The 9080-nt window shown below is 42.1% G+C and overlaps 1 protein-coding gene across 1 annotated transcript in view; it reads right to left on the bottom strand.

Moving 5' to 3' along the window:
• The window catches only part of MKLN1 (muskelin 1), a 91495-nt gene that overhangs the window by 28843 nt on the left and 53572 nt on the right, over nucleotides 1-9080 (bottom strand). The window lies entirely within an intron of this gene.

The raw sequence follows: 9080 nt of genomic DNA, 5'->3' as shown, positions 1-9080 counted from the left end.
CAGATGAAACTTCAAGCACTACTTGGCTGACTTAGCAGAGGTATCGCTTCCCAAATAGCACATCTGGTTAAAACAGACGAGTAAGTCACATCTAGCAACAGTTCTGAAGAAGCACCGACGTTGGGAATTCTTTCAAGTTCTCATCCTGAAGCCTTGGTCTTCAGGCTGCAGAAACCACACATGAAAGCAGCTGGTGACTGGGTTAAGCTCTTATTCAGATGGCAAACAGCACATTCTTCCTTTGGCCAGCCCSTTGAATTTATGCCAAGGGGCAGGGGCAGTAATAAAGCATTAGCATATCACATTTCTGATCTACGGGGTGCCAAACAATACCCAACATTACTAAGCATCAGGACGGCTCAATTTCTATGGACTAAACAAGCACCCACCCGGAGCTGGGACTAACCTGAACAAGATGGCTTTCTGCCACCCAGCACCACTGTACAATTAGCGCAGCATAATAATGGCTAAGGCAGATTAAACAGTATGTGCAATGGCCTCGTTTTGAAACGGCACTGAATACAAAGCTTCTTGTCCCTGCTCACTCRTCTTCAAACACACTGGTCTTGATCGTAACTCTTCCAGTCTCCAAACTGGAAATAAATGCCCTGAAGATGATGAAGGTAGGAAAAAGTACAAAATACATAAACTTAGGAGGGCAGAGTATTTTAAGAGGAGAGTTCAACCCCTTGAGTTCCCGGGGGTGACCAAGGCCAAAGAGGATTTTTTTGGTTTCGTCAGTGCTCCACGACACTCAGTTGGGCAATGCCAAGTGAATACACAACATACTTTATGAAAGGCCTTCTCAACATGCTAGGCCACTTTATAAAATCTAATTAGAGCTTTCTTCATTTAACTTGCAAATGCTGAAAGCAATTATCCCACTTAAGGACTAACTTACAAAACGTTTTCAAAAAGCAACACAAGAGCACCCAGAGACGGTGCTGCCTCTATGGAATAACTGATTCGCTGGGATATGGAAGAGAAAGGACTGGCACACAGCTCCTTAGGGTAGGGTCTGCTCAAATCATTATTTATGCCAGTCTCACTGTGCATCATCTTAGCAACAGCATATTCTGTCAAAGCACAAACATGATAGCTTCCATTCGGTATTTCTGTTTTTAAATACACGTCTTGTGAACCTGATTTAATGTGAACAAGACTGAAGTAAGCCAGACCCCCCTCCTTGCTCCCTTCAATCAACAAAAATGAGCGGAGAGTTTGGCTACTTCTGGTTATCATAACCTTAAGCAAATAAAGGGGTTTTGGTTGCAAGTAGATCTGTTTTATTCAGACAGATCCAGATGAAAAACCTCAGGAGTGAGCCTGGACACCGTTCAAGAGTGAGGGAAATAAAAACAACGAACAGCTGACTAATTCTCCCTTCTTCGTGCTTTGAAAGACTGAATGGAATGTGAGCGCTGCCTCCACAAGAAAGTTCGGAAATAAGCGTCAGGAGGTAAACACTCTTGTCCTACAGCAAACTAGGACGAGGACATAAAAAGATACAAACAACCTACTTGGTTGCTGGTTCTGAGAGAAGGCTGTCATGCAACAAATAAGCCYTCCTGCCTACACGCAACTGCAGAGATTAATTGATCTCATTTCCCAGGTTCAAGGTGTGTTTCAGCAGATTCAGAGTATGAGTTGCTCCCCAACACTCTCACAGGAAAAAAATAAAAGTTCTCCACAATCTTGAAAATAAAAGGAAATGTGTATTATTCTTGGCATGCACCCAAACCTATAGGCTCTTGAAGATCACAACTTGTTAGTGCTTTATCAAGCCTTAAGATAATGCATGTTCCTAAAACGTTTAATCTAAGCAGTAGTTCAAAAGGACTGTGTGTTACATGAAGGACCTAAAGTCAGCAAGAGAAACACGTACAGCTGTCCACAAGAAAAACCTCCATCCCACATAAATGCTTTCTGTGAGCAACTTAATTTTCTCATAAAGATAACCAGAAAGCTAAGAAAAGAACAAGCAATCTAGTACTTGCCATGTCAGCGCAGGGCATTTGCACTGCCCATCAGCCAGAAGCACAAAATAAAATGAGTGGATCTGGATAATTTCTTTTTTTTTTTTAAAATACCCAAATGCCAACCACGTGCCAGGAGTTCCAGGTCATGCGATGGAGCAGCATCCAGGACGGACATCCAGCCACGCAACGGGAGCTCCGTGCCAGCTCTCGTGACTGGACAAGGTGAACGTGGACTTCATTACCTTCAGCTCCTCTGCAGATTTACCTCAAGTTAAGCCTCAAGCAGCGTATGCCAGGTCAGCAGCAGTATATTTTTAACCCTACGATATTCTTGCTGTTACTTCTGAAAGCTACCAGATATTCCAACTTACTTCTACAGCTCCTGCATCAACTACAGGGAAGAAACTCCAAGAATTCATGAGCTACACATGTTCYATCAGTTAATATCTTAGGAAACCTATTACACAGAGCAGAACCTGGCTAAGAAACATGATATTTAAACTCCCCACCCCCAAAGTTCGTTCCTGGGAAGCACAGGTCTACACAGTTTGTCCCGATACAAGAGAATCAGGTCTCTTATGATAAATGTTAAGTTCAGCCATCAAAAAAAGCTTCTGACAATATTTGTAAAAAACAAATAAATAAATTGACCATCAAATGCATCTCGTCACAAGTCAAGACAAGACAAAGACACTCTTTCGGTCAAGGAGTTGACACAGTATTTGAGCTCTGGCTAATCTGCTTACAAGTGTCCTCCTATAGCAGCGCAACTAAATAGATTTAGTTGCAAAATCCTTTCTGGGCATCTGACTCAGACGCGATGGAGCAGATTAAAGCCAGAGGCAGCTTTCAGCGCACAGTTCTGATTCAACTGCTCTGCCTGCTTTAGGAAAGAAACAGAATTAAACAGGATGAAGCCTCACGGCCACATTTTAGGTTTTTCTSAAAGCGTGTACGTGTTCCAGATAAGTCGAACTTCTCAATGTTGGATACTCCAGCCTCGTGCTGAACATTCATAAAGAAACGTCTGCAGAGACCAGAAGTCAGAAATAAATGGTCCGGTGTTCCACTTTCAAAAGAAGGTTCAATGAGCTTATAACTCAGATGATTAAGCTCTGAGATCGTATAACATGACCTTTATGATAGCACTGCACTGGATTTGATGACCTAGGAGTGGTCATCCTCTCCAGTCCTACAWAGGAGTTTACTAAGACAGCCAGTTCCAACCCTTGGGGACCTGCACAGGTTCATTACAGCACAGATGAGCCTATGCTTCAGAACCCGCAAACCCAGCTGTGAAAATGACTGCATGCTCGTGCTCACCTCTTCAAATTACCTGTTAAAAAATAGCCTCCCAGCAAGCAACTTTCCCAAAAGAAAGCACAGTCTGTGAATTGACTCAAGAACTTACCAAGGCTTCACAGAATCATAGAGTGGTTGAGGTTGGAAGGGACCTCCAGAGATCATCTAACCCAACCTCTCTGCTCACTTCAGCAGGAATACCCAGATGGACAGGCACCCGATCGCATCCAGGTGGGTTTTGAAGACCTCCAGAGAAGGAGACTCCACAACCTTCCTGGGCAGCCTGTCATCCTCACAGGAAAGAGGTGGTTCTTGATATGGAGAAGAAATTTCCTGTGTTTTAATTTATACTCATCACCCCTTGCCCTGTCACTGGCCACCACTGAGAGGATTTGGCCCCATCTGCTTTACATTCCCCCCTCAGGTATTTCAATATCCTATTTTTGGCATTGTTGTATGAGTTCATCTACAGCGCAGAAACAACTCTGGCAACAGACACCTGAGTCATGTCCCACGCAGGAAGCTCTATTCCCTGATGATTTTTGAGCCGCGTCTTCTCCCTTGACTTGCTCTCACACCTAGGTACCTTCCAAGCCTTTCAGCACTGCACGAACTTGTACATCTAATGTCACAATAAACAAAGTCATGCTATGGGGCCTTTTCTAGACAAGCAAGTGGAAAATAAAAGACACAAGACTTCAAGTATGCAAAATAACGTAAAAGAAATCTTTCACTTAGGTAAAGTAGGTTACAAGAACACTACTGAAARTCTTGGTCAGGCTTTAATTTACAGTCAAAAAATAAGTCATCCAGCCTACATGATTCAGCTTACTTATGCAAACAGGAGCTGCACTGAAGCCATGTCCTAGCACTCAACAGAAGGCATTGAGAGATATTAATACTGTAATATTTTTAAGACGAGACATAGTTTACCTGCAAGCCAGGCATCATTCACACTGATGAAAAGTGAATAAGAAGAATTACAGCCTGTTTTAACAAGGAAATGGCTTGGTTGTTTTTACACGTCAACTGCTCAGCTTTACTTTCAATAACGCTGCTGAAATACAACAGACAACCTACCACAGACCCAGAGCTTTCACCAGCTCAAAGGCAGGCCCTCAGGACACTATCCCTAGCGAGCTGAGCTTGCATAAACTCATTAACAGCTGCAGGACATTGAATAAGGGCTTTTTTTTACTCACATCCTAAATTCACGCTATCCTCTCACTCCCAGTGCAATATCTAGGGATGGTCCAACCAAGACGGTGATTTTCCACAGATGCCAACTCTTAGGTTTAGCTACAGATATTCCTGGAGACCAACTGGATGGCAGACTCTTTATCCACAAAGCTATGTGAGATATGTTATGGTTTCTCCAACTGCATACAAATAGCTAAAGAGTTCGTTTTCTTGGTTTTGATCATCTTTGAAATACTRGAGATAGATAAATATGAAAATAGAAATCTTAAGCAGAAGATGAAGATGACAGATACAGGCTCTAAGATCCCTCTGTAAAAGTCCGTGTTACAGAGGATAGAGTAGTCTGTACCTAGAGCTTTTAAAAAAGGATAAAAGTGGACATTCATTTTTTACACCTCTTCAAGCAACCCCACAACTATGAGACTACATCTTAGCAATACAGATATTCAGTGTGGTCTCATATAGACTTCTACATGGATAGAGGGCTGGGGACATGGCATATGACCACAGATTATTTTCCACGTTGAAAAACACAACGCTGTGAGGTTCATACAATCTTTCTTTTGAACCAAGAGGCAGACCAGGAAAGTGGTGCCTTGTGACATGTTTATATCACCTTGCAGCTCCTGCTTGAGTCACCCTGCTGCAGGAGCTACACCAGTTGCCACAGGAAGCGCAGCCCAAAGCTAATCTCTGCTGTATCRAAGTTATAGGACTGAGGCATCTTCAATTTTGCAGTAGTCTACACAGGAAGCCACATAACAGAAAAAAAATCAACCAAGAAACAGTGCAAAATATTTTCTATGGTCTTCTCAAAAGTCTATGAAACATCTTGGTAAAGTCATTCTCTTCCATGTATTAAAGAGGAAAGTAAAAATAACTTATCTAATGCACAGAAAGAAGCTTTTGAAGACAGCACTAAAAGCAAGGCACACGTGGGGCACTGCAAGGATCACAACCCAACAGTTCCTGAATAACAACACGATAAGGATTTTTGGCCTCTTCCAACATTTAACCTAGGCACATGTATCCTGTAGCATTCATCAATTAAGTCCCAATTAAGGTCCTGTCAGGGCAGAAAACTCACATCAATGCACTTTAGCCAGCGTTTGCTCTATGCAGAGTCCAGAAAGCTTAAGCACTAGTTACCTTCACACTGTGGCGCAAATCTACAACCATTCTGAGGACCAAGGTCCACAAAAGTTAAATAAATCTTCTGGAAATGCTTGAAAATCTGTTAAGTATTTGTCTATGATACTACTTGAGAGAGCTTTCCCTATGTTATACTGCGATAACTGATACTTCTTTAGGACTATCTGTATTTGTACAGCTTGAGCAGTGTTAGGATAACRGAAGTCTTTCCCTGCCTACTTGAAATAAGAGACTGCTCCCAAGGCAGAGCTGACTGCTGCATGGAGCTACTTTCACCTTGCTGACCGGAMAATAAGTTTTCCTCCCATCTTTTGTAACCCATTTTCCTCTCCTGTTTCTTTAAAATAATTTCTGCTGTGGTATTTTGTGTACAATGCACAGTTCCAGGAATTCCAGCTGGCTCTTGTCTTAAGGGTTTTTTTTAAGCCTTTAAAACCTGAAATGACCTAAATCAGTGTTTTAGCCCTATATACACTACATTCTTACCTAAAAGTTTTGTAATCCTTTAAACAGAATGAGAATTTTGCCTTCCCTGCAAGGCATTCAATAACTGGCACAGCAGTGAGAGTGTGCCAGGGAGAGTGTACTGCATGAGCCTTAAGTTTATTAAGGATAGGATGATGCAATGACTTGCTAAGAAAATATAAGCACAGAAARCTATATTCCTGATGAAAGAGCAGGGCAGTACGCCCATCATAAGCTGAAAGTGGTGATTTTTTAAATCAGGATATAAATGCTATAAATCAACTATCCATAATATACTCCTAGGAGGTTTAAGAACAGTTTATAATTTTGTGAGCAATACCCCTTTTAAAACTAAGGCTGTTGCCTTAGGATATTTTGAAACTCTGTGTTTTATCTCAATACTGGCACACACCAGCTCCATCACTGCCAGGGTTTTGCAGCCTGCAGAGGACCAGGCACAGTGCATTTATTGAGCTACTTTTCCTCTACAAGACCACCTTCAATATCTAAAACGGATCTGCACACATTGGGGTTAAGAATAACAGAAGTCTGGCTTGGTTTCTGCTGTTTTTTTATTTTTTTGTATGTTGGAAGCAAGAACTATGGGTACTAACTGATAGCATCAAGGAGCATCTAAAGATCTACAGCTGTCTTACAGGAAATGTGATACTTTCTTCAGGGAAAATTAAAAGACAAACAAGGATCAAGACAGAGCTGCTTGGGCACACAAAGTGGTAGAATCAAATAAATGGTCACCTTTTAAAGCAGAAAGTATTTTTAAAAAACGCTTAAAGTCAAGATAGTTTCAATGTAGTATTTTTCATTTTAGACTTCCTATGTAGGAGTCACTGTAAGAGGGAGACGAATCCATCTGAAAGCTTAACATTTTGGACAAAGAATACCAGCTAGAACACTTTAAAAACTATTATTCTATTAAATGAGAATAGGAAAAAACAAACATAAATGCTTAAAATCCTTAAAAACAGTTGGGAATACTTTTTAATTGGGCTTAATGGCATGTATCTGCCCTCCCTGCCTCTATTTTTGCAGGTATTTACACTCTTTAGGAAGCTGGCTCAGAGGTACATTTGCAGGATCCAAGTTTCTTTTGCAGGTTCCTTGGGACAGCTGCTTCCTCCCCAGGGGTTTGTGYAATACCAGGCATCTAGTAAAATTGAACACAGAATCACAGAATGTTTACGGTTGGAAGGGACCACTAGAGATCATCTAGTCCAATCTTCCTGCTCAAGCAGGCACACCTAGAGCAYRTGGCACAGGGTGGCATCCAGGTGGGTTTTGAAGACCTCCAGAGAAGAAGACTCCTCTGGTGAGGAGACTCACCRGAGCTGAGTAGAGGGGCAGAATCACCTCCCTTGACCTGCTGACAACACTCCTCCTGATGCAGGCCAGGATGCCATTGGCCTTCTTGGCCACGAGGGCACACTGCTCACTCATGGTTAACTTGGTGTCAACCAGGACTCCCAGGTCCCTCTCCRTGGAGCTGCTCTCCAGCAGGTCAACCCCTAATCTGTACTGGTGCCTGGGGTTATTCCTCCCCAGGTGCAGGACCCTACACTTGTCCTTATTGAACCTCATGAGGTTCCTCTCTGCCCAACTCACCAGCCTGTCCAGGTCCCTCTGGATGGCAGCACAGCCCTCYGGAGTGTCGGCCACTCCACCCAGCTTGGTGTCATCTGCAAACTTGCTCAGGGTGCATTCCGTGCCCTCGTCCAGGTCATTGATAAACAAGTTGAACAGCACCGGGCCCAGCACTGACCCCTGGGGGACACCACTGGCCACAGGCCTCCAACTGGACTCGGCCCCGTTTATCACTCACCCCCCTCTGAGCTCTGCCATCCAGCCAGTTCTCGATCCACCTCAATCCACCTCAACACCTSCACAACCAGTATTTCTGAGAAGTAGGAAATGGCAGACTCAGTACACTACATTTCTAAGGTGCATAAATATCACAGCATTTGAATAAATAAACAAGCAATAAAAGAAAGCTTGGAAGTTAAAGCTTGCAAGTTACTTCAGGTATCTTCCAAACAACATGACTGGTAGGAAAGAGTCAATATTTTAAACTAGTTCAGCTCAGAAATACACTTAGAGGAGTATAAAATAGGAACTTTAAATATGTTTATATATTTTTGCAACACACTCCAGAACAGCCATAGATGTCACATATGCTTATAAAGGCATAAAATACTCATGCAGTAACGTGAGGTTGGAAACTTTAGGTATTTTAACCCATTTCAACTACTGCAAATCAATGCATAGACACCCTACAGAAAGTTTAATCCGAAATTCACTAGCAGATGAAAAATCACCCTGCCTTCTCACTAGCTTTCTACATTTGTCAGCTTTTATTTTCAGTACCCTAAAAAATAGTGGGTCAGCAGCCAACCATCTCCTTACAATACATAGCTTTTCTAGACCATTTTGAACCTACTGAACATTAAGACTCCTGTTGACCTATGCTTTGCTTCTTGTAAGTGAAAGAATTTATCCACTTAACCAGTTCACCCATGAGCAGACCTTCACTTCTACCTATGAAAACTTAATTTAGGTTTTTCCATTAAAAACCTTTCTGATGGTGTTTCTCACCAAAAACACCTAACCCTAACCTGCTTACACAGTTTCCATATCTCCGATTTACAAGACAGGACTTCTCTCTTAAAAAAAAGCCAAAGTGGGATGAGTCAACATATTTACATATTTGTGAATGTGCAGGGCAACAGAACGTACCAGTCTGCACTACGCACAAGTCAAACTTTTTATCTGCTATCACTTTGCATCAAAACTAGAATTCATTTTCAATAGCAGTGACAGATGGAAACACCTATAGGTCTACTTGCTCTCTTAAGGCTAACCAGAAACTTGGCGTATACTTAAATGAAGTTCCATGAATTCAATCCTSAAAATCCACATTTACCTTATTGTTCTGTTACCCATCTTGGACCTGCTCCTGAACAAGTCAGT

This window comes from Nothoprocta perdicaria, unplaced genomic scaffold, assembly GCF_003342845.1.
Source record: "Nothoprocta perdicaria isolate Ctin4 unplaced genomic scaffold, notPer1 scaffold_89, whole genome shotgun sequence".
NCBI classification, from domain to species: domain Eukaryota; kingdom Metazoa; phylum Chordata; class Aves; order Tinamiformes; family Tinamidae; genus Nothoprocta; species Nothoprocta perdicaria.
Note: the sequence above shows the minus strand (reverse complement) of the source record. Positions and strands in the feature narration are given on the sequence as shown.